Source organism: Eupeodes corollae, chromosome 2 (assembly GCF_945859685.1).
Source record: "Eupeodes corollae chromosome 2, idEupCoro1.1, whole genome shotgun sequence".
In the NCBI taxonomy this organism is placed as follows: Eukaryota; Metazoa; Arthropoda; class Insecta; order Diptera; family Syrphidae; genus Eupeodes; species Eupeodes corollae.
In genome coordinates, this window is record NC_079148.1 from 123,387,345 (window position 1) to 123,414,083 (window position 26,739).

Below are 26,739 nucleotides of genomic sequence, written 5' to 3' on the forward strand. Positions count from 1 at the left end.
TTGAGATATTAGCCTTAAACTGCTTTTATCTCTTAAAAAATATTGTTGTCAACATTCAGTAAAATTTTGAGAAAAATCTAATTGGCAGTTTTTTTTAACACAACACGAAAAATTAACAACTTTTAAGCAAGACGAATGGACAGACGGGATATTAAGTTATCAGTGTGCTTTTTTGTGTGTTTCAACTATCAGTTTCCCAACTTGTCTTAGTTTTTTCGTTACTTAGCGTTCAAAATGAGTACAATGTAATTCACTACCCATACTTATTAAAATTATAGATGACTTTTAAAAAATTTGGTAAGCATCGAAAACAAAATATTTGAAAAACTTATAAACAAACTCAAAAAGCCTATTAGCATAAATTAAAAACTGACCCTTAAGTTCTAGTAACAAGTAAAATAGCTTGTTTCTATTATTTTTTCCAGGTGAAATCATCATCGGCCCTACAATTTTCACCATTAAGTGCAAAAAAAAGTTGTTTTCACAAAACAATTCTTTCATTTGAGGGCATTATTAGGTACGATTAAAATATAGACTAACGACAAAAGACTTGTTAAAAAAATATTGTTTATCGAAAATGATGAAGACAATTGTTTCTATTATTTTTGAAAACACGTGTGTCTCTACCAAGTCTTTTAGAAACTAACCCATCTTCTTGAAAGTCCAATGAACAAAAATACAAACTATCATATCTTATCTATAATTTGAATATTGTTTTTTGATACAAATTTGTGTTCCTTTTAGTGTCAAATTTCTTCGTTGGCTTGGCTAAATGCAAACACACATGCTTCATTGCTATACTTACTGAAGTTTTACCGGAAAATAAGCTTTTTGAACCTTTCATAAAATGCATATACATAGATAAGATTATATTATAAACTATTGCTCGTTTACTTTTATACACTGCCTAAATATAAGTAGGATTATTTACTGAAAAGCGGACTTCCTCAGAGTGATGCAGTATATTTAGATATCATCAAAATGCACTAAAAATGAAAAACCAGTTCAAAACAGTCATAAAACACATAATAAAAACAGAAAAACAAATATATTTATATATATACAGATACTATCCTCAGTGACCTCCTTTACTTGTCCTCCCTATACGAGTGTGCCGCAGCCCTGGAGAGGCATGGCGCACCCTCTATAAATCATTGAAAAGGATCTAAAATTTTATCCTCACATAACTAAAATTTTAACAATAAATTTCAATTTTACACAAACATGTCCGTATTTGCAAACTCAACTTAACCCCATACCTACCTATATCCTTTTTTCCACAAATATACTATCATCATACATATCTATTTATTTTTATGTGTATGTGTGTGTGTGTAAATGTGTATTCCTATCCCATGAAAAGTTCTCTTCAACTTTTGCAAACAAAGTGATTATTCATCGTGTAAGACTCTAGTCTCCATACTCTCTGCTATACTTTTGGAATCCTTATAGTGACGGTCCTTTTTGCTGCCTAAATGCATACTACGTCTATGACCGATATATATACCGATATCTATGGTTGTTCCGCATTCACGTGAAACATTGACATGGAGCATGTTAATGAAACGATTATTGCCCGGAATCTCTCGAATGTCAAGTGTGGAGACTCACTGATGGCAATGGAGTTTAGTTCAGTATCCGGAATCCACTCTTTATAGAATATCACTGTGGTCCTTTGGTCCTACGACGACGATGATGGTCTCGATCTGCCGAGGTGGAATTTTTGATTAGAATTCGCAATTACCCCACTTTTCCTTTTCTATCTATACAACTTTGTCTGTAGGTATAGATATGAATGTGGAAACTAAAACTTTCGTCACTCTATACTCTAATCCTTGTGCCATAAAGTATAAATCGTATAGGGAACTTTCGGCCAACACCAGCATCGTCATCATCATCATCGAACATATAAAAACAGAAGGTTGGTTTTTTTTTCCTCGGATGCTAGGGGAAAAAGGATTTCATGGATAATCTGGGATTTCACTCACTCACAACTCAAAACCGGTGCGTGAACAAAAAAAAAAAGAAACACCCGATAGAACTTTGGAATTCCGAGTCTTTCAATGTTGTTGGTGGATGATGATGATGATGGTGACGATGGCAACAGCTATAACAAAGTACGAGAAGTCTGTGGGATATCCCAGAACCCGGTCAGAAATTGATTTTAGTTTTCTTTTCGATTACTGAGAGTTTTTCCACTATACCGACCCGCATAATACAACTCGGTCTCTGTTTCTGCCTGATGTGAACCGGACCATAAGAGTTATCACAACTTTTCAAGTGAAAGTGAATGGATTTGCCACTTTGGAAAGTTGTCATTAATCAAAAGTACGGTAAAAGTCCTTTTTTCCGGTTATTCAACGTTGTCGTTTCCATCGTCTCCATCGTTGTCGCTATAGTCAATGATGTCATTGTGTTGTTGAAGGAAGCAGGCAATCATTTAAACCAAATGTATGTTTGTATGATGGTATACGCATTTAAGGAATTCAAAAATTAAACAATGATTGGTAAATAAGATATCGACATGCCTATATGAATCTTATGCTTCTATTTTGGCAATGAATTAAGTGCTTACTTTTTGGATAGCATTGTCATTATTGCGGCAAACTTACGAGTATATAAAATATATTCTATCATACTTTAAGTCAGAATCAGTGATCTCAAATGACCGGAACCGATATTACTAAGTAATTAATTTAGGGTTTATTTATTAGAAAATTGATAAACTTAATGTGTGTATGTATATTCATGAATGGTGCACCATTCCATTTGTTACCAACTCTGAAATTTATTGCTTCAAAATATAAGTATAACCAAGTTCATACTTTTTATTAATAGACAGTTCAAGCAGCAAGTACTGAGCTATTTTGACATATGAAAAATGACATAAAAGCATTTGGCAGATTCTTTATTTTGTTTCGGCATCGAACACATCATTATTTTTTTCGCTTAGAAAGAAAAGCTTAATAAAACACACACTTCATACATATTTGATGAAATTTAAGAAATAATTTTGGTATTTTAATGCGTCTTGAGTTCGCGGATTATCTGCACAAACAAAGTCGTTTCCAAATTTTAACAGACTTGAAATCTTCTTATTTAATAAAAGCCGCATTTTGTTCAAACCAAATATCGTCCATGATCTTCAATAACCAGCTGGACTGAGCTTGCATGATGATGAAGCACAGGCCTTAAGACCAATGGCCGATCCACGACCCCAAAGTAATTTATTTTTGTTTTCTTGAGAACTTTCTTGAATTCAAAACTATCGTAATACGTTAATTAATATGACTCCCATTATATTTTTAATTATTTATTTTTTTATATATGAAAAAAAAAGTTGTATTTTTCTTCCTTAAACTTTGTTTGCTAAAAGTAGGTACTACCACGACATAAAACAGTTAAATTGTATAATTAAAGACTTCATCTAAAGATTGGATAGTAATTGAACGACATTTATCACAAAGTGGTTTTTAGTCAAGGTTAGGTTAGGTTAGGTTGGAGTGGCTGTCCAGATGTCATTGACACACGTAGACCTCAAGGGTCCATTGTGATACCACTAATGAGGTTACTCATGGGAGAGTAATGAATTCAAACAAACCATTTTGTACTTTTAATAAAGTTATAGAGACGTTTTGTGTCAATCGTTGCCAGTTCACTGGTATTATCGAAGAAGGGATTACCGACAAAGTAATTCCTTCTAATGGAGAGTGCTGGACATGTCCACAGAAGGTGTTGGACTGTTTCCTCTTCCTCCTCGTCCATGCAGCTTCTACAGAAGTCATTTGTGTAGACCCCTAGCCTCAGAGCATGTCTTCCTATGAGGCAGTGTCCCGTTATTACTCCAATTGTAGAGCTTATACTTTGTCTGCTCAGTGATATCAAGCTTTTTGACCGTTTTAAGTCAATACTTGGCCATATTTGCTTGGTTGCTAGGCAGGTGGTACTTTGTGACCATCTAGCATTTGTTGTTTCTAGAGAATATTGCTTTAGAAGATATTTGCATGTAGCAAGTGTTCCTATGTTATGTTTTTATCTAACATAAGGCAGAAGTGTTCCGTTTTTGGCGAGCTCATCGGCTTTGCAATTTCCCGGAATGCCCTGTGGCCCGGCACCCAAATGAGGTGAATATTTAACTGTTCCGTCATCTCATTCAGAGATGATTGACAATCGTGGACTGTTCGAGAGTTTTTGGAGACAGACGCGAGAGATTTAAGAGCAGCTTGGCTGTCTGAGAAGATTTGTATATCCTTACAAGATATAACGTTTTCTTTGAGCCAGGATAGTGCTTCTTTAATCGCCATTACGTCTGCCTGGAACACACTACATTGATTGGGAAGTCTATAGGATAGACTGAGATTCAGTTGTTCTGAAAAGATACCACTTCCAACTCCGTGATCGGTCTTTGAACCGTCAGTATAGAAGTGTACCGCATCGTCTTCCAGGGGTCCCTCTTCTTCCCAGGAGGATCTTGAAGGGATGGACACATAGAATCTTTTACCAAATACCATTTTTGGGGTGGTATAGTCTAAGCGATCTGGGATAGATCTGAAGTTGTTTAGAATAGCTGTATGTCCAGTATTGTTGCTGGTCCATTGAGAGGTGGCTCTAAGCCTTACACATGAGTTGGCAGCCACCTTTTTAGAGAAGATGTCAAGTGGTGTTAGGTTTTAAAGCACTTCCAGTGCTGCGGTTGGTGTTGTGCGAAGTGCTCCTGTGATGCACATACCTGCTGACCGCTGGACTTTAATGAGTTTATTTAGATTTACCATCTTGTCCAGTGCGGTCCACCATACGACGGCTCCATAAATGAGTATCGGCCTGATTACTGAAGTGTATAGCCAGTGGGTTATTTTTGGGGAGAAACCCCATTTTGATCCTATGGCCTTTTTACAAGTAAAAAGCGCTACAGTAGCCTTTTTGACTCTTTCATCAATATTTGCCTTCCAATTTAGTTTTTTGTCTAAAATGAGGCCCAAATATTTAGCTTGGTCGGAAAAGCTTAATGGTATTCCTTGAATCTTGGGTGGGCTAATCTGAGGAATTTTATATCTTCTCGAGAAGAGTATTAATTCTGTTTTTTGTGGGTTGACGTCCAATCCACATTGCTTAGCCCATTTAGTTAGCCTGTTTAGGGCATTTTGTAGGAGTTCCGAGAGAACTTGGGGGTGCTTTCCAGATACGGATATCGCAACGTCGTCAGCGTAGGCAATCACCTTGAAACCCTTTGTTTCCAATGCTGTAAGTAAGTCGTTTACTACCATGTTCCATAAAAGAGGCGAAAGGACTCCACCTTGGGGAGTGCCTCGATTCACCGATCTGGTGGTAGTAAAACTTCTCATGTTAGAAATTATTGTCCTGCTTTTGAGCATGAGACTTATAAGATCTATGAGTGACTTCTCTAATTTCAGCTTATCCATTGCTGTTGTGATCGCCTGGTAACTGACGTTGTTGAAAGCTCCTTCAATATCTAGGAACGCTACCAGGTTATATTCTTTGTATTCGAGGGAATGTTCAATAGTACGTACCAGTGAGTGAAGTGCTGATTCTACTGATTTTCCCTTAGAGTAAGCATGTTGAGCTGTGGAAATGAGACATAGTTTTAAATTATGTCTGATATAAATTTCAATCAATCTTTCCAAGGTTTTAAGAAGGAAGGATGATAGGCTGATTGGTCTTAGATCTTTAGGGTTAACGTGTGAGGGTTTCCCTTCTTTGGGAATGAAGACTAATTTTGCCATTCTCCAGTTGTTTTTAGTCAAAAATAACTAACATTTTTCTTTCACTCAATTATAATTTGGAAAAACTTTGGTAATGCTTTAAATTATTTTCATAAAATATGTTTCTAATAAAAAAAGCAAATTTGCAGATTGTTAAAAAGAATCCTTGAATAAAAGATCGTAAATTTGATATTAAGTTGCCCTTAAACTCGCCTTCAACTACGTCTTATTTTTTGACGCATATGGGAACTATATATGGCAAGTATTGCATTCTTAAAAAAATTCGAACTCGGGCTCTTAATCAAGCATGACAGTTCCCAAACAAATGTTTGGGTTAAATGTTTCTTTAAAATTTTCCAAATTTGTTTCTTAATTTGGCTGCTTTCTACAAGAAAAACATCTTTCGGTATTGATCCAGAAGAGTACCCTTTATTAAACCGTTATTTGTTTTTAAGTTTTCTTAAAAATGTCATTATCATTATTATTTTTTTATTTTTATTTTTACAAAACTCGATACTTTACTAAACAACTGCATACCAAAATTTAAAAACTTCATAAGTCATTAAAAAAACACTATTGATTTTCCAAAAAAAAAATAAGGTAATTTTTTGAGAAATAAAATTTCATTTAAATTTTTGAATCTTTATATTTAATATATATTTTAAAACAGACTTTTTGGTTTATTTTATTTCTTTTAAAACTGATTTTTTTTTAATACAAAAACTTGATCTTAAAAAATTGAATAGTTCTATTTTTTGATGTGAATTTGCTTTCTAAGCTCTAGAACTGAGATTTAAACTAGAATTTCAATAATATAAATGTCCCAAAAACAGCAAAAGTGACCTTTTGTTAAACTAATGCCTAATTGAAAAACATAATGAACTCTTCATATCTATTAATGTACAGACTGCGAATCTCTTGAGATTTGAAGGATTCTGAAACGTGTAATTTGTGAAACAAAAGTTTCTTCCCAACTTATTTGTTCGCCTTAATTTGTTTGATTTAATTTTTAGTGAAATTATGTAGTTGAATACTCCTATTTCCTTAAACTCAAGGACCAAACATTTTTCTTTTAACAATTTCTAAGTTTTGTTGACTCCTTTGAGATCAAAATATTTTCTGGCATCTACGAGTAAGCAGACTGATAACGATAGTAATTATTATAGACTAACGAAAATTGAATTCGAAAAAAGCACGACAATTCCTCATATCAGATTCTCTCTCATTTTCTGAGTTTTTCAATTTTTTGTAGAGTTCTTCATATTATTAGAAATGGAAACAAAAAAAAGTGTGTAGAAAAGTTAAAAAAAAAATCTACGTTCAAAACAAGTTCTTACATTTCTACGTGAAATGCACCAAAAAACCCTCTAAACTATTGTATGTTATCTCTTGACTATGGAATATTTTGAAAACTGTTGGCATGTTGGAATGCTTTCATATGTAATGAGTCGTCCAAATTAAAAAGTTAGACCATACCTTTCTGCACAATTATGTTATATTATTTATATTATACAGGGTCTGTCAAAAAAACCTCCCGTATTTTTAGACGTTTGTATCTAAAGTTATTTATAGATAATGGTAATGTTTAAAACTAAGTAATTATTTTACTTAATGTAAAATGGCATTGTATTTAATTAAAAAAAAAAAAACAATACAATTTTTCTGTTAGATTGTTTATTTATTTGTCATTGCCTTTTAAAATATGGTAAATCCTTTTGCCGGAATTATCTTTTCGCCGGACCCTGTATATAAATAATTTTAAAACTAAAGTTGAAATGCAAATTACGTTATTTAAAATATGCCAGAGATATGGCGCATAAGCATCATATGCGGCAAGTGTTGACTTTATATTTTATTTGAAGAGCTTTTTTTACCATTAAGAATTACCAGCTAAGCCATTTCAAAACGGTTGCATAACTTGGAGATCAGATAAGTTGGATAAATTATGAATTGAAGTGAAGTTATGTTATGGTAATGAATCATCCATTTATTATACGAAACCCGAAACAATTAACTCAAGCTGCAACATTATAATATCCAACTTCACCTTACATAAACCTTTAAAGCCTGCATGAAAAAGTCTAAATCCAATGTCTTCACGGGGCCGGGGTATTCTGTAGATTTTGTTCTATTAATTTATAAAGATTAAAAAATAACTTGATTCATGGTTAGCTTCAAAAGATGAAAATTTTACTACATCAACGATATTCAGGATTTTTAGAAAGATAAGAAAAGGTTTCTTAAAAACACCTTAACATAGTATTTTCTTTCGAAATTCACCTGAGGTTTTTTTTTTAAATAATTTGTTTTCCAGTTTTCTTATAAATATACGCGTTAATTTTAAATTTCCATATAAAATTTAGATCCGTTTCTAAGATATCGACTTAAAAAAAAGGGATTTTCAAAATTAAATTTACTTAAAAACAAAATAAGGATTCTAGAGTAATAAAAGCATATTTTTAACATTCCAAAGGAAGTTATTGTAATCGATCCGATTTGTCGAATTGAAAATTTTGACATTTCATGACGTTTCAAGGTAACTTGAGTCGCAATAAGGGATTTTTACAGAGACGTCTGTGCTTGCGCGTGTTTGACATTCGTATGTTCGGAAAGTTTTTTCGTCGTCCATAGCTCAAGAACCAGTAGAGATATCGACTTCAAATAAATATTGTTATACAGAAAGATGCAGAAAGGACTCTCAAAAAATTGCGTAGATGGTTAACCATAGCAGTTTAAAAAAAAATGTGAACATTTTGGTTAACAATAAAAATATCACGAACCTAAAACGCTAAAGACCTGAATTAATTTTATATAATACATTGTAACGTGAAACCAAACAAATGTATTTTTTGACAAAAATTCAATCAACAGTTTTTTTTATAAAACAAAAAAACGTTAAAAAAATATTTGTCACCTCAAAAATTTTACGAATACAAAATGATGTTATCTCCAAAAAAAATTTGTGAAATAAAAAATAAGTTTTTTAACCTCTGGTAAAATTTTGAGAAAAATCGAATTAAAGTTCGTAAAAATTGAATTTTCAAAAATTAAAGATGAAAGATTATGGCTTCCAATTAATTTAAGCTTATAAGAAATATTGTTTTCAACATTCGGATAAATTTTGAGAAAAATCGAATTGACAGTTGACAGCAAAAAAATTAACAAAAGTTGGTAAAAATTGATTTTCGACTCAAATATCTTTTCATAACTCTGAGATATTGGTATTAAACAACTTTTATCTTTATGTAAAAGTTTGGGAAAAATCTAATAACAATAAAACAATATTAAAACTTTTGAAAAATTTACTTCCGACACAAATAGTTTTTCAAAAATTAAAAATATTGTCTTATAACTATTTTTATTTCACAGAAAATAATGTTTTCGATATTTCGTAGTTTTTTTTTATAAAATCGTTCGTTTTTTCCTTAAAAAATAAAATCTAAAAGAAATAGTTCTTAAAATTGGTAAAAATTGATGTTCGGTTCTTGATATCTCTCAAATTAATATAAACTTTTAAAAAATTACGAAATGCTACTAAAATTACTACTTCTTTATATGAAAAATATTGTTGGTAATTTTAAAATTTTTAAGAAAAACTACAAACTTTTAAGCAAGACAAATAGACAGACGGGATGGGAAGTTATCAGTGTCAAGCCAAACCAAACGAAAATTAAACAGAATTTCATACAAATCTATCGGGCCGTTTTTGATAATGTTTGAATGTTTTGTTTTTGACCACAAAATTTGTATAAAACGCCTAACGTAAATCTGGTTAAGTATTTATTTCTAAGTTTGAAAGACGATGACAGATAGACAACTACATAAACGGATGGAATCGCCGGGCCTACTTTTATCGACTTCTCTACCATCGTAACGTCATGATAGATTTTTAAAATCTCGACTTCAACATTTTTATATAAATGCAATATTATAATAAATAGTTTCTTGGTGTAGTAAGTAAATAACAACAATAAATAAAACTTCTTAGAACTAAAAGCCAATCGTTTAGAGAAATATAATTTGTAAATGAATTTAAAAAAAAACTAATCCTTTTGAAGGTATACCAAAATTATTATTATACATACATCGAATACTTCTTCATCACATTAAAATTATTACACAATCTATATAAAAATATGTACGTTATGAAGTTTTTTCAAAAAAAAATAATTAAAATTGATTTAGATATATTTAAAACTCTACAAAAATGTTAGTTATTTAAAAATAAATTTTTCAAATAAGGTCTTAAAATAATTGTTTATTTGATGGTATCAAACCTTACCACAAATCTAATTTACGAAAACAAATTAATTTTTAATAAATTTTAACAGCAAAAGTATCATCACAACAGATAAAATAAAATTAAAATTTAAAAATCAATCTGTGCATAGGTTACAAATTATTATTTTATAAAAGATCTTGACTTTAATACAATTAGTTTTCTTAATAACCCCAAGTACCATATCAAATTCAATTTATCCATAAAGCCATCCTTTGCTGCTCTGGTTCATCCATCAAAGTTCTTTTTAAACCTGAGATCCTTATACAATTAAACCCCATATAAGAAGGACTTGGGTACATATGTACAGTACATATAGTGGAATTATGATGAGAATAAGAAGAAAGCACTTCTTTGAGCTTTAGCACATCAAGGATTCGAATTTTCCCCCCTTCAAAATCATCAAGAGTGAGATTTCTTCAGAGATGGAGAGTGAGGGATAGAAAGCGAGATTAGATTGTTAAGATAATAAAACACAACCAAACTATCACATCATTTTGTACTTTGGATTTGTGTATAAATTTGAAGAGATGTAGATTAAGATGGTATTTATAGATATGTAGGGTTTTGAGATGACTGTAGATGTAGATGGATGATATTATGAAAATGTGCCCACATTTTATGTGTATGATGGAAATAATCCAGGACGAGGAAAACATCCTCGTAATCGTTGTATGTAGGTAAACGTAAAGTGAGCCTGAGTCTTAGGAATCTGGTCTGAAAAGATCCCTTCCCACATATACCCTAAACTATATGTACATCAGAGCATAGTAGCATCTAAATCGGTGACATTCAGCATTAATAAAACAGCACACGAAGCTTTGAAAATCTCATTTTATACTTGATTTGATATCCGTAATCGTTTTGGGGGCAACAACTATACTCGGACAGTCTTCGACGTCCTTTTGCAGCAAATCCTGACAGATTATATGACATTAATTTATTGCATTGCATGAATTCTGTGATCGCTCTAAGGGTGGTTTGGTTTGGTTTGGGGTTTGGTTTGGTTTGCTGATGATGGGATGTCCTTCTTACCTATAGCTTACTGGACAGACGCTGAAGATGAAACTGTGAGACCTAGAGTAGAGTGATGAAGTAGAACGAAAATACGGTATATGAGAGTCGAGTACGTCCTGGCAAACAATCACAGAATACCCGAAAAGGGATTCAAGTTTAATTCCAATATTAGCCTAATTGTTTTGAATTCAAAATGATTGATACAATAGCCTGATGGAATTTGTATAGATGGCTGTGTGTGGGTTTGCATAGTTTATATGCAGTTAAATGCGGGTGTGAGGAAATCAAGGCTGATGCAGGTCATCGAAATTCATTCGAATTTTAATGGGTGCGGGCAACAGGAGGATGTAGCTCTGTCATATCACAACTGATATGAATATTTTTGATTAATTTGCCGCACGACCAGCATTTACGTGCATTGGATATGATGAGTAGGTTTGCTTACAGTGCTGTGCAACAAATAAATATTTATGCTATAAAAGCAACCATTTGATCTATACTTTATGTGAGGCTGAAATTTGTTATGAAAAGTGACTGTAAGCTTTTATGTTTTGATCACGTCAACGCTAGAGAATTAGTATCTGAAGTTTGTGAAACTGGTTTGAAAGGAAATATATAACAGTTATTCTATTTCATCCATATTTCTGTTTTCTAAAAGAAAAATGTCCTTAATTTGTTTTATAAAGCAGTCCTACAATATTATGATGCACAATACTGTATATACTAATATTCATACGTATAGTCTTTTTTGTTTCTTGTGGATCTTATCAAAAATGGGAAGGATTAAGTTTGCAATTCTGTTGCTGCAGAACTATTGAAGAACAATTACCCGCTCTCCCATATGTGTCTCTTCCTTTCTTTTTACTGATGCTTGTATTTTTGGACATGTGAAAATGTGCCTATGTATAATGTAGTTGTACGTGATTCAGCTTAATTTGTAATTGAAGAAGTATAGAAGATGTCATTTCTATTTGCAACCTGTCAATTATGAAGATAAATCACTTGAGCAAAAATATATCCTTTGTTATCCATCCCTACAATAGTATACAATATATGTATTTGTATCCCCACCGGGTTACAAATCCATATCTTCTCGTTTTGTCCGGTCTACTACTCAATACTCATATTCTACTTATAAACCTATTTTGATGGTGGTTAGTTGGATCACATCGAGTTTGAGTCCGAAAAATAATTGGAATTGTTTTATGAAATATCAGTGTCCTTGCACCCTAAAATACACATCATCATCACATATACGAAATACTAGTACCTGACAACTTGAATTTTGTTTACTTCATGTAAAAGTAATAATCCTCTTCTTGTATAGGTAAACTTCAATTTTGAAATGATTTAAACATTTTCGAACTATAAAACATAGAAGAGAGACAATGACAGTATCTAGATGAGGATATGAAATTTGTTCTAAATGAAATTGGTAAATAAAATTGAATTTTCCTGATGTGAAGTGATTTTGAAAATTTTCATAAATGTTTTAATATCAATTCGTGTATGGAAATCATAACATGATATGGAAGCAAATATTAATGATAATTCAATGTTCATAATGTAAATTGGAAAATTTGAAATTCGGATGTTATAGGTTTTTTTTAAATGTGAATTTACACAGGGATGCAGAAAATTTTAGAATGTTTCATTTTAGGAGAAATCAAATCTTTTTGAATTTGAAGTTCTATACTAATAAAGAAAATTAAAAAAGACGGAATTGCATTTATAAGCTAAGGCAGATTTTTTCATAAATAAGTAAAGTAGTTCAAAAATTTAAGATTACTGCATCAAGAATTAGGAATAAAAGCTTGGCTCCCCTACTATATGGTTTGGTTTTTAAAATTTTGATTATATTATTATAAAAGTTGTACTGTAAAACTTTTGTTTCTTCTTTTTTTAACCGCAGTTCTACAAAAATACATGTTCTTTTGTTGAAATGTTAAAATTTTGAATATAAAGTATTATAAGCTTAAATTAAAACCAAAACTTAATTTTTTATAATTATTTGAAATTGAAAAATTTGAAAATTTAAAAAAATACTAACTTTTCGGGATCAATATTTTTCTTTTCCTTAAAAACATTCATGCTGCTAAGACGAAAGTGTAAACATCATAGTGGAACCGCTGTCAATGGTGAGGATATGGAAGCACCATTTCGTCAGACTGTATAACGGCGACAACGAACCAAATTCCGCTGTCAGGCAGGATTCAACATATAGTCGATGAAAGCCAACAATCCCGTCCTCCCGACTTAGACGAAGTAAAGATTGCCATATCCACGCTGAAGTCAAACAAAGCCGCCGGAGCAGATGGCTTAAATTCCGAGCTCTTCAAAGCAGCTGAAATAAATTAGTTAGGAGGATGCACCCACTGATCTGTAAGCTATGGTCAGAAGAAAGCATGCCAGATTAATGGAACCTAAGTATTGTTTTGACCGATTCTGAAAAAAGGAGACCCTCTAAACTGCACCAACAGAAAAGGTATCAGTCTACTTAACATCGCTTTAAAAATCTTCTATGCCATTATATGGGAACGTCTATAGCACATATAGTCAACAACCTGATAGGTCTTTATCAGTGTGGTTTTAGACCAGCAAAGTCCATAGTTGATTAAATATTCACATTATGACAGAGCCTCAAAAAAACCCAAGAACAACAAATCGACATCCACCATCTTTTCATCGATGTCAAAGTCGCTTATGACAGAATCTAAGGGGACGAGCTGCAGGTTTGGCATCCCTGCCAAACTCCTCCCTTTGCGTAGGATGACCTTGAAGAATTAGCGCTTATCCATTAAGGTAAGAAAAAACTTGACAGAACCTTTTAATGTCAAAACAGGCTTTAGACAAGGTGATGCGCTGTCATGCGATGTTTTTAACTTCGTAATTGAAAGAATAGCGCAGAGCTCACACGTCAACACTAGAGGCACTATCATTCAAATGTCAAAAGTCTAATGACATTGACACAATCGGAAGAACTCGTTGTGATATCAATGGGGCTTTTGTAAGTTTTGACGTAGAGGCGGCAAAAATTAGTTTAATGGTTAATGTGGGCAAAACAAGACAAGAAAGGACTTACAACACTGACGTTTCAGTCAAAACATCACCATCAACAGACGTAACTTTGAAGTAAGTAGGGACTTCGTCTACTTATGCTTCGCTATAAACGCAGAAAACAACACCAGCTCTGAGATCAAACTATTAATAACTCTTGCTAACCACTGCTCTTTCTTTGGGCTAAGAAAGCAATTGAGTAGCAAAAGCCCTGTCTCAGTGAACCAAAGTGTCCCTATATAAGACCTGTCCCGCTATACGGTGCAGAACCATGCTCTAAAACAAAAGCGAAAAGTTCTTCGTGTGACTTACGGTCCCATATGCATAGAAGGGGAGTTGAGTAGAAGATGGAACGACTAGCAGTAAGGCGACGTAGACTTAGCCAGAAGAGTAAAAGTCCAACGACTAAGATAGCTGATCACATAGGGCGCATGGAAATCAATGCTCTTGCCCGTAATGTCTTCAAATTCTCACCCAAAGGACAGCTCAGTAGAGGAAGACTGCGGATCAGGTAACGCGCACAAGTAACCTCACCCAACTTGCACTCTAAAACTGGAGACATCTAGCTAAGGAACGAGCTAGATGAAGAAGTTTGTTGTTATCGACATATTTTTAACCATTTTTTAGAAATTTAATTTAGTTTTTTTCAAAATATTTTAGAATTTCTCTTAAGTCTGCTTAAGGCCTCAAGAAGTACCCCTACCCAATATATGAGGGAATCTTCAGAATAAGCTTGTTTCTATAGATTAATAGCCCTGACATTCATGACCCTCCAGAAATGTTCTTTTTATAAGCTAACAATAACTTTTATTTTTGCTTAAATGTGGAATTTAAAATGTTTCTTCAGCAGGATTTGAAAATTAAAAATCGCTAATTGTTTCGGATTTAGCAGTGATTTATTTCTTAAACAACTTGTTTGGTTTTTCTTCACAAATAAATATTATTCATAAGAGTTCATTTTCGAGAAGTAGTTTTTTCCAAATTTCGAAGTGGATTGTCAAGAAAAGAAAGCATTCAGGAGTCAAATCCATGTTTGGTGTTAAGACCCCGTCCTATGTTTAGTGTAACGAATTCAATTTTGTGAATATCAAGAAGGCCAAAAATCAGTTGAAAAACCTGTTAATGTGAGATTGTCATATGTATTAGTAAAGATATTTAATAAAAACTATATACATATTTCGAAACAGGTGATAAAATATAAAAATGATGGATTTAGACCAACAGGTGTGATATTTAACAGCAATCAACTGTGAGAATGTTTGAAAATATATAAAATACAACAAAAGTTTTTCGGGCCCAAAGTACTTCTAAGCGAATGGTCAGTTTCTTTGCCATAACCAGATATGTATAGTCACAATACCAGTTAGAGAACGCAGCACGGCTAGCGAAAATTTCTTAAAGAAAAGTTGTAAATAATTATTAGAAGACATCGAATCATTTTTCACATGGAAATACAAACCCTGGAAATCAGTTAAAGCAGCTGAAATTTTGTAAAGTCATATTGAATTTAATAGTCGTTCGCCATACAACATACACATTTTTTTTTTTCCGAAATATCAAAAATACAATTTTTTCACGATTTTCTACGACTTGTTGAATTAAAGTAGACAAATAATTTGATGGTCTTCAAAAATATTATTGTAGAAATATAGAAATATCGGTGCCCTGAAATAAAGCGAAGCCAAATAAGATCAAATTTCATAAATCTTAAAACTTTGTTCATATTGCACTTTGACAAAGTGAAATAAGGTCAAATTATTTTGAAAATTAAAACTAACTTATTTTTAATCTGAGTATATAAACACTTAAACAGACTCTTATGTAAGTAGATCCGTTGCCAACTCTTCAGGTTGGGAGCATTATGGGATCTTGGGTAGGTGCGAGATAGGAGTATTTGTATAGTTTCTTTTAGATTTTTTGAAAACCAAGCGAAGTAAAACCAATTTGGCTTTATTTAAGCTTGTTTAAGTGTAAGACAAACTGCTGAAACTCGGCCCTAATTTCTTAAGGTTTTATTTTAAGGAAACAAAAAACGCATTTAATAAAAGTTAATTAGGGGTTTATGTACATTGCATTTTAAATGTAAATAGCATGTACTCGTATTCTTTTTTACGATTTTAAAATATTGACATGTAACTCAAGTTAAAGCGTAAGACCTTAAACACAACTTTTTAAAAAAAAGGTAGGCTAGACGGTAACGATAAATAAATTTAAATATGGCAACAAAAACTGAAAATTAAAAAAAGACTGAAAATTTCTGAGCAAATGGTTCGTCGTCAATTTTTCAAAAATAGAGTTTTCTTTTCATTACATTTTTACAAAACATTTTTAAGTTCTTACAAATTCGCAGAAAATGTCAAATAATCAAACACACATACAAAATTATTTGAAGTAAGTCCTATTTCTTACAAACGTTGCTAAAATTTGAGTTTGTTAAAGTTACGCAAAAAAAACTCTTAAAATCTTCTCAAATTGTGAAAAGAAAACAAAAAAACAGATTTATTAACTACAAGTTGTTGTTTGCCACTGTTTTAGAGAAACCTTTATAGATAGATGCTACTCCGCGTCCGCACCAACGTCGTGGTGTTCGCTAAAACAATGTCCTGAAAATACACTCCCATTCGGGGACACTGAAATGTTTTTTTGTTCCCTTAATACTAACTTCTTTTTGTAGTGTAGAAAAAACCAAAGTGTTGCCTTGAAGTTTTCACATCTTCGACTTTCACACAGTGACAGCGAGACAAACTAACACTTTCCGTATATAATATAAAAGTACATAGGTATAAGAAATAATAGAAAAGAAACTTTAAAGTCACTTTTGCAGTTTCATTTCTATACTTGATTTAACCAAACCAACAACAAACCCTTCGTATCTTGCCATCCCCAACGATATAAGACCTGTTAAGGGTTGGGTTGGGGGTTATGCTTTGGGACACTTTAGATGCTACTCCTCGCCTGATGTGGTACTCACGTTAGAATGAAAAACTAAGAAAAAAATTGATGATGGTGATTTCTTTCGCTTTCTATTTTTTTTTATTCGTCTTCGTCGTCGTCTTTTTCTTCTTGTGCATTCTTGCTTATTCTCTCATTATAGTTTTATTTTTATTTATTATCATCATGATCATCATCATAGTTGTAGTAGTCAGCAGAGTTGCTTTTCTTCGCTGAAGGTTTTCATATCATTATGGCAAATAATAAGAATGAAAACTATCTGAGACAACACACACACAAATAAAAAAGAAAAGAAAACTTAGATATTATCATCATCGTGTCATCTTTCGCTAGAAGTTCTTCCGGCTTTTTGACGATATAACGTTTTATCATTTTTCTTTGTCAATTTAACGTTTAGATTCGTTGGGTGTTTTGGCGGCCTGCGCGGTGGTGTACGGGTACTGTAGGGGTGACAACGCAGAGCGGAGGCAGTGGTAAAGGTAAAAACATCTTACTTTATCTTTGGGCTTGTATACATTGTATATAGTGCGTGCAACCAGAAAGGAAAAACTTTTTTGCAAGCCAAAAAGTTTAGTTGAAACTTTTGAATGAGAGGTGAGTAAAATTGACAAGAAATCGATCTGGCATGGAGAGTTTCACCAAGTTTACTTGATTTCTTTTTTTCTTTATTTTTTGTTCTTCGTTTTGTATGGTGTTGGATTTTAATTGAAAATTGATAACTTCTTGTAAGTACTAAAAGACGGTACATACATATATCTAAAAACAAATTATATTCATTACGTGGATTGCCATAAATCACGTACCCATGATATTAACCATATTATCCTAGAGCATTCGTAGCCATAAGAAACTCTTTGGAATAAGTAAAATGTTGGTCAAAAATTTACAAAACAAAAATATCTATTCATTTAAGTTTAATTACTAAAACAAAAATAATATGAAAAGAAAATATAAAAGATGCAGTGTTACTTAGTTGCCTGTTACTCAAGCAATTATTTAATGTAACTTTTTATTAGAAAGTATAACTTGCTCAAAACCAAATAGACTTACCTTATAATCAGTAGAAAAATGCATAATTGACCGTGGTCTCTTCAAGAACGTAAAAACTGGTGGCAGTACAGTAAGATGTATACGCACGTTTTTATAATTTAAACAAATTTTTCGAAACATCTAGTTCATTATTAGCTTCTGAAATATTGTGCAGTTGGTTCGATTTTTCAAATTGAAAATGTTGACATTACTAGGAATACATTTTTTCGTCAAACACGAATAACTCTCGTACTAATAATAACGCTATTGAGTTAGTTCAACTATTTATAACTCAAGAATGACTGCACCGATTTGGCTGAAAATCTGTAGGGTAACTCAGAACCAGGAGACAGATATCGGACACTTTGATTTAAGTTCAATCGCTTCCTCGCGTTATGTGACAAAAAGTGTCATAATCGAATAAACCATAGTAAAAAATTGAAAATGTATTAGCCTTAAAATCTGTGTGTTGAAGCAGAAAATAAAATCATCATAAACTTTTAATTTTAAATGTTGTGAATAATTCTCAAAAATATCTTAGATTTAAATTCAAATTCTGTAACTGTCAAAATTTACTTTTTTAATTCAAATCTGGCACTCACATTATACCAATCGCCATCTTTTTTATATTTATAAATTCGCCTTAAAAGTTTAACTGACAATGTAACGTAATCTCTCTTTAGAAATTATATACATTTTCGTATAAATACCTTCTAACGAAATAAAATCTTTTGGACTCTTATCGTACAACCCTTAGGGGAAATCGCTGTCTTTTTTCTTTAACAAATCTAGTCGTTTTATTTCGCTTTGGTCTTTATTCGAAAGCCATTCGAAGTCCTCGTTGTTTTTTCGCTACCGTTGATAATTCGATCAACGCATCAACCAGGATCTACCTATCCTTTCGATAAAGGGTTTAATAGAGATCTCCGGGTTGACGGTCAAGTCTTTTGATCGTTTACTATCAGGAATCAATAGTCAGTAATAATTAGTAATTTGTATTCTCTTTAAACTATCGTAAGCAATGCCATGACCAAGAAGATCGAATCTTTTCTGATAAAGCCAAAATATAAGAAGGATACAAAATATTGTGAATAAAAGAAGAACGAGAAACTGCCCGTAAAAGAGCCAGCGTTAGTATGGCTCGAATTCGTGCTTCTTATTCACTAAATCAAAGTGAGGCACAGCCCGTGAAGTAGAACGGTTAGCAATGAGAACAGAAACCTACAATTATATAACTTTCGAGGCACAAGAAGAGAGGATAAATTTGCTTTAAGCAGCTTTTCGGAACCATTGCAGCACTAATAACTGCTTAAATCAAAGCGTTAACATTGGGCTAGTGGACATTATTTGCGAGTAATGTAGAGCATTGAAGTTTTCTAGAGAATAGACCAGAATGTGCTCCCTCGTTTTGCGGTAAATAAATCGATGAACTACTTGACAATGTGATGATTCGTAAAGAAAAATTCGAATATGGAGAAGTTCTCATTACGATTATCTCGATAATTCCAACCGATATACCGTTTGAGTTTAAAAGATTCTAGTTTTCGATACGTCCAGCACTGGACATAGCCGTGAAAAATCACAACTCTAATACTTAAAATTTTTTGGTTTTGCTGTGAACAAAAATACATGAATTAAAGTCCTTATTTTTAACTTCCCATAGGAAGTAATTGTTATCGGTCCGATTTATCGAAGTGAAATTTTTGTCATTCTTCGACGTTTTAAGGTCTTTAGAGTCTAAATAAAAGATTTTATGAGTGGTGCCTGTGCGTGCGTGTGTACGTACGTTCTTGCGCTTGTACGTCTGTACGTCCATACGTTCATGTCGTTTTTTTCTTCGTCCATAGCTCAAAAACCAGTATATCTCTACTTTAAATAAATGTTGTTACACAGATAATAATGCAAAAAGATGCAGAAAAGACTCTAAAAAAATTGAGTGGGTGGTTTTTACCATAGCAATTTAAAAAAAAGGTACAAAATTTAGTTAACCCCAAATATCTCAAGAACCAATCACCCTAGCCACTTGAATTAAACTTCAAGTAAGGGGTTTTTGTAAACCAAAAAAAAAACTGAAAAAAAATAATTAAGACCTCGAATATATTTCGAATCAAAAATGATTTTATCTCCAAAATAATTTTATGCAACGAAGAAAAACGTTTTTGATACATGATCAAATTTTGAGAAAAATTGAATATCCAGTTTTCTTACAAAAAATAAAAACCTTAGAAAATCATTACTAAGAGTTATTTAAAAATGATTTTCAATTATCTTTTCAAAAACTTAAGATATTGAATCCAAACTAAATCAATCATTTAAAAAATATTGTTGTCAACATTCAATAAAATTTTGGGAAAAATCGAATCGACAACAAAAAATAAAACCTAGAAAAAACAACACTAAAACAGAGTAAAAATTTACTTTGTACTCTAATATCTTTTCAAAAATTTAAAATATTGTCTACAAAATTCGTAAAAATTAAAATCTACAAAAATAGTACGCAAATGCTACTAGCATTGGTGAAAATTGGTGATTTTGAAATCAAACTGTTTTATAGTACGCAAATTATTTTTATTAATTTCAAATTTTTTAACAAAACACGAAATCTTACACATCTTTGAAGGAAAACAAATTGACAGAAGAGATGGGAATGGGAAGTTATTAATGTGGATCACATCCCAGCCTCTTTTTAATTTCTTTGTCGTAAGAAAAAAAATAAATATAGTTTATTAATAAAAATTCTTCTCAAAACTTGTAATAATAATTTCTGTAAAACAAAATTTGAGAAAAAAAGAGATATTCAGCAATATCAGGAATTCCATCGCAATCGAAAACTTTTACAAATGCCGAAAAAACTCCTACCGAACGTACATATGTCGTTTTGGAAAACCTCATTAGATTTTGCATTATGAATTGAATTTGTGAAACGGTTTATCGGGATTCGTAAAAGATTTCGATACGATGGGATTTGTAAAAGGATTGATTGACTTAAGACTAATATTTAATATTTTATCACATGGTTATAAAAGACTAAACGGGTCACTATTTAAAAAAAAATTTAAAGTTGTGTTAGTTTAAAGTTATTAATAAATACAATTCTAACAATTAATTTACTTTATTCATTTATTTTACATATTATTTAACAAGGACGTTTTTTGATTATGAATTGAACATTTTAAAAAATATAATTCAAAGCTTATTTCTCCAAAAATTCATTTAAAAATTGGTGAAAATGAAAAATATCGAAAAAATAAGGTATTGAATTCAAACTTAATACATTTTATGGAAGCTATTGTTTTTAGCATTTAGTAAAATTTATATAAGAATTCAATTAATATTTTTTCTTTAAAAAATCTAATAGAAGTTGTAACCATGACTGTGTTGGTGCTTACGTTATGTTTTTTAACTTTTAAGTTTGAACAATTATCAAACTTTTATTTTTTTATTAGTTTTTAAATTTTTGTAAGCCTTTTAACTATCCATTTTAGTATTTCAAAAGTAAACTTAAATAAAACACATATAAAATAAAAATCCAATGCAATGATATTCCGGAATGGTTTTGGTAGAACAGCAAGGAATGAGAAATGACACTGATGGAGAACCAATCGAGATTGTTAAAGCCTCTAGGATTTACCTTAACTAGCAATCTTAATATGGAAACGCACCTTAAAGAAAAGCTGAGTCTTATCTTAAAATGCAATATCCGCAACATGGAAGAAATGTTTCTCAGACCAGTCAATATCACATAGTGTTAAATATAAGGTCTTTGCAGCACAGATATCAGAAATGGAAAAGTTTGAAACAATCAAACAACTTCAGAGGTTCTTCATTAAAAGATTCTTTCGTTTACCGAAAAACACCCCAAAACTATATGAAATGATGAGACAGGACTATCAACGCTCATCATCAAAACTATTAAATGTCATGTGGATTATATCAAAAAAGTTTTTATATTCCAGATGAAAGACTTCCTTAAATTCAGGCATTGAAAACAATTGAGGAAACAAATCTGTGGTTTAGGAATCTAGAAGACCATGCTGTCTACTGTTGAACGGACTTTCGAATAGTTGTTGAAAATATAAAATAGTGCGATGACGACCCCCGGAATCTTATTGCAAATTAAGATGTAAAATTGAAAGCCAACGCTATTAATCTACGTAAAATTATCTAAATCGCAATTTATGCGAACGTAACTACTTTCGAAACGAGAACAAACAGCAGCTCATATCGGCAATTTTCAAAATGAGAGGAGAAATGATAAGTCTTAATTATATACCACATTGGGGAGGATCTTCCTATTTACTGCAGCTTTTGTAACTTAAGAGCAAGAGAAGATCTAAACCATTTCATAGGAAAGTGTCGAATTTAATATAAAATACGCAGAAATTTGCTCAGCAGCAATGTGAAAACACCAGAAAAAATAGTCGCCCTCCTCAGCTGTGAAGGAAACTTAAATCAATTTTTTAATTTTTTTCGGACTGCAATGTCTTACCGCAATCAAACTATAAGCGAATCCTTTTAAAACAGCAATTTATTTAAGTTATGTTCTAAATACTAATTCAAACAAAAAAAAACTTCATTTAGATAAACATTTTTAATTTTCAAACAGAAGTCACTCTGCAGACGGCCGCGGCATAGCCAAGCCTTACCAATTTTACTAAATTTTTTTAGGTAATTTTTAACACATACCGTGCGGTATCTCAGTCATAACTTAACAAATGTTGGGTTTTAAGTGCTCAAGAGTTAAAGGTTTATCTGCATAAACACGGTCTCTTGCATAGGCTTACAAAAAAAAGTCCAACGGTGTCAAATCGCATGATCTTGGTGGCGAGTTGATATCGCAACGACGAGAAATTACGCTGGTAGGAAATGTCCCTTGCACTAAAGCCATATTTACTCTAGTTGTGTGGCATGCGGCAACGTCTTTTCAAAACCACACATTCTCCAAGTCGTGTTTTTCAATAGCATATGACCATAATGCTCCGAATTGACGGTGACAGTTGTTCTATCGTTCGAAGAAGTAAGGTCCAATAATACCTCGCACTAAGCAGTGACTTTTTGAAAATGTAATGACATCTTTTCAATTACTTGAGGATTCTCAAAACCCTAAATACGACAATTTTGTTTATTTACATTCTTACCGAGTGAGAAATGTGCTTCATCGCTGAAGAAAATTTTGTACGAAATATCGCCGTCCACCGCCTGTTTTTCAAGCACCCATTCGAAGTATCTATACTACGTTGTGAATGGCTTCAGTCGTTATGTGAGCTGGACATTATACGCCATACCGTAAGACAGTCTTAATTCCTTAGAACGACGAGGAATCGACACATTCTGAAGAAGCGATATTTTTAGTGGTACAAGCGAAATGATGATGCATATGCCTTACAATATCTGTAACCAATCCAGTCTCTTCAAATTTCTTCATAATTTTGCCACTTGCTTGCGTAGTTGAACGATAATGTAAACCAAAATCTCCTCTTAAAGCACGATATGTGACTGTGGCAGAATCACCATTTTTGTAGTAGGTTTTCAACTGAAAGAAATAAAATTGGTTCAACAACTTAGTTTGACAGATGTCGAATTCCAGCCCTATACTTTTTAAACCGCAAAATGGATAACCCATTATGTGTTTGTAGCACCACAATCCTGGTTTTGAGCTTAATAGTGACCAATTCGAAGCAAAAACAAAGATTAACAATGATAACATTTTCATTTCTAATGATCCATTTCCGGAATATTACTTTTGTTAATCTTCACGTAAAAATTATGACAACCTTTTTATCCTTTTTGTATTTAAATTGAAATTTTATTGTTCTCCGTTTTTATTTGAAAAAAAGGAAAAATAAATTGAGTTCAAGGTTTTGACTTTCAGTTTTACAATCCAATGGGAATTTTATTTTTCCGAACCTCAAAAAGCCTTACATTCCTACCAAGCTGTACACATAAATGTTTAAAAACTACTAACAACTTCAATTATTATTATTCTTATTTTTTCTTTATAATCAGAAGTGACCCACTTATTTGATTCATTTTTTTCTTAAATGGAGCCCTTATTGCTCATCATCACCCTAGTTCACATTTGTGCTCATTTTATTCCTTTTTTTTCAACTTCACTTGCATTTTTAGGTCGAATCCTTAGGCAATACTCATCAGCAGCTCACAAACCAACAAACCATAATAAAAAGGACTATACGCTAAATACAAAAAAAAATAAAAACAAAAAAAAAGCAGAGAATGGCGGGACGAAAAATTATAAACCGTTTCTCTTTCCCTTTTTAAACAAAGATACGATACGGATACGGGTTGACAACAACACAAGGACATTCACATTATGTGTTATACATATCTATGCATCTATCTAACTAGATATAAGTAGGTAGTAGGAAACTGGCTGGAATTGCCATGTTCTATTGTGAATATCTAAAAGCATTCATAAACCGTTTATTTAATGGAAATTTATATATTTAAGGACACAGTCGTAGTCATAGTCGTAGTCGTAGTCATTTTCATCGTCGTCGTTGTTGTCGTTGTCGTTGTCGTCGGAAGCAATTTGTCCTTTGAAATGTAATTGTAACTTCCTTTTAACCTTTTGCAGCGGCAGTGGCATACTCTCTCTCTTTCTTTTTCTCTTTGTTTGTGTTTTTATTTTGCTACTTAAAGGATGAATTTGTGCTAACTGGTTTGAGGAATTCAAGAAGTCTTTGATGCTAGACCTTTCAGAATTCAGTATAAGGATTCATTCATATTGAGAGCAATTCTATTTTATACTTTCTGGGAAGAATAAAAAAAAGTATTTAAAAGTATTCAAGGTGTGGTTGGGAATGACTTTTCCAAAAGAAACCTAAGTACTTCATAGGTAAATTGACGGAGAAGGAACTGGACATTTAGCTTTGAATAGAAATTTGATGTTTATGAAACTTTTTGATCTTGTAGTAGATTTGCCATCAGAAGGTTTGACATGGTATTAAATTTATGTGAAAATCATGACTATAAAGTTCTTTGAGGCAGTTGAAACCTTTGTGTCCTTTGGTCTAGAGAAGTTGTTTTTTATTAACTTCCTATTTTGGCTGAACTTTGTGTTTAAGACGTTTTAGGTAAAATACTTTTGAACTTATTCAACGCACTTTGTCCTTCTAAATAAAAATTTTAGAGACGTTTTTGTATATAAGTAACTTTTTCAATAAAATAGGATTTTCACTTTAAGCAAGCTTGATTTTGTTGTTCTTAACATAGTGTAAAAAGTATCAAAGACTCTCGTGTCTCAATCAAAAGATCTTTAAGATCAAATGTCTAAAAAATCAGTTTTTGGCGTTTATTTCTGTTTCTTTGTAAGATCCACGATTTTCAACAATTTTGGTCCGACAATTTTTTAAACATGAGAAATTAGATAAGTTCAGTAAAGCCTCCCCACTTAAAAAAAAATAATACTTCATCTACTAATTTATTCTCAAACTATTGGTGACCAATGCGAGCTTCTAGGTTTGTACTATCTGTCGTTTGAAAGTACACAGCATTTTTAAGGTTTGTATGCAACAGTAAGATTTTATCAAAGGAAGGTTTAAACGAATGCCTAGCTTGTTATCTTGCGATCCAAGGCTGTGTCCTTTTGCAAGTCAAAATCAGATTATAAGTACGTGAACAATAAATGGTTTTCAATTATTTGTTTCATTTTAAATATCCCACTTTTTGTTAATTTGTCATCTTTTGACATTTGATAAGTTGGTTATTATTAAAAATGGAAACAAACACGCTTTTCAACAAAGAATTAAAATTCTTAGAGTTCACACAACGAAATAGTCTCAATTTTTCCAAAAAAAATTCTTGACCGTGATATTTCTCGAAGGGGTGATCACAATTGGTTAGGCTAAGTTCATTAAATTAAATTGGGTGGCGCAACAGACCAATAAGAACTAGGGCCTAGTTATTACAACTCTCAACCATTCCTGTGTGCGAACACTGTTGTCAGGGATGGAGGGGACCCACAGTTTTTAAGCCGAATCCGAACTGCTAATTTGAGAAAGCACTTTTCAGGACAGGAATCTTGGAGAATTTGTGAAAAAAAACTTGTAGATGGCATAGGCAGGGATCGAACCCAAGACCTCTGGCATGACAGTCCAACCCACTAAGTAAGGTTAGGTTAAAGTGGCTGTCCGTGATGGAGTAGGACACATTTAGGCCAGTTTATTGGCCCATTGTGATACAACATGAATCTTGAGGCTTTCTCTTAAGCTCAATGAAACCACTTTGAGTCCCTTACGAAACCTGAGAGGCTGGTTATGCTAATATGATTAAGTTCAGATTGTTATAGAAGAATTTTTCTAGGTACTTCTTGCATTTTTGAGCTAGAGCAGGGCATGTAGAGAGTTGAGGAAGAACTGTTTCCTCCTATTGCTTATTTTTCTGCAAAAGTCATTTGAGAATACGCCTAGCCGTGTAGCGTGCTATCCTATTAGACAGTGTCCGGTTTTGAAACCTATTATCGAGCTTATATGCGATCTTCTTAGAGATAGCAAGCACCTTGATCGCTTTAAATCTAGTGTAGGCCAGCTGTTTTTTGTGACCTGACCACATGGTGCTTGCGTTCTTTATAGCATCCTGCATTAGCAATAGCTTACACGTTAGATTAGTATGACTACATTTTCCGAACGTGGTAGGATGGGCTGCACCGTACCGTTCTTGGCGAGT

The 26,739-nt window shown here is 32.4% G+C and overlaps 1 protein-coding gene across 9 annotated transcripts in view; it reads left to right on the plus strand.

Annotated features, from left to right (window-relative positions):
- Positions 1 to 26,739, plus strand: part of LOC129947949 (serine-rich adhesin for platelets) — a 206,508-nt gene that overhangs the window by 65,125 nt on the left and 114,644 nt on the right. The window contains exon 2 of one of the 9 annotated variants that reach the window (XM_056058730.1): positions 17,423 to 17,619. The exons of 7 other annotated variants lie outside the window; for them this stretch is intronic. The gene's annotated coding sequence lies outside the window, so the exon portion shown is untranslated. The remainder of the gene's footprint in view (positions 1 to 17,422; positions 17,620 to 26,739) is intronic. One more of the 9 variants, XM_056058731.1, reaches the window with a different exon arrangement.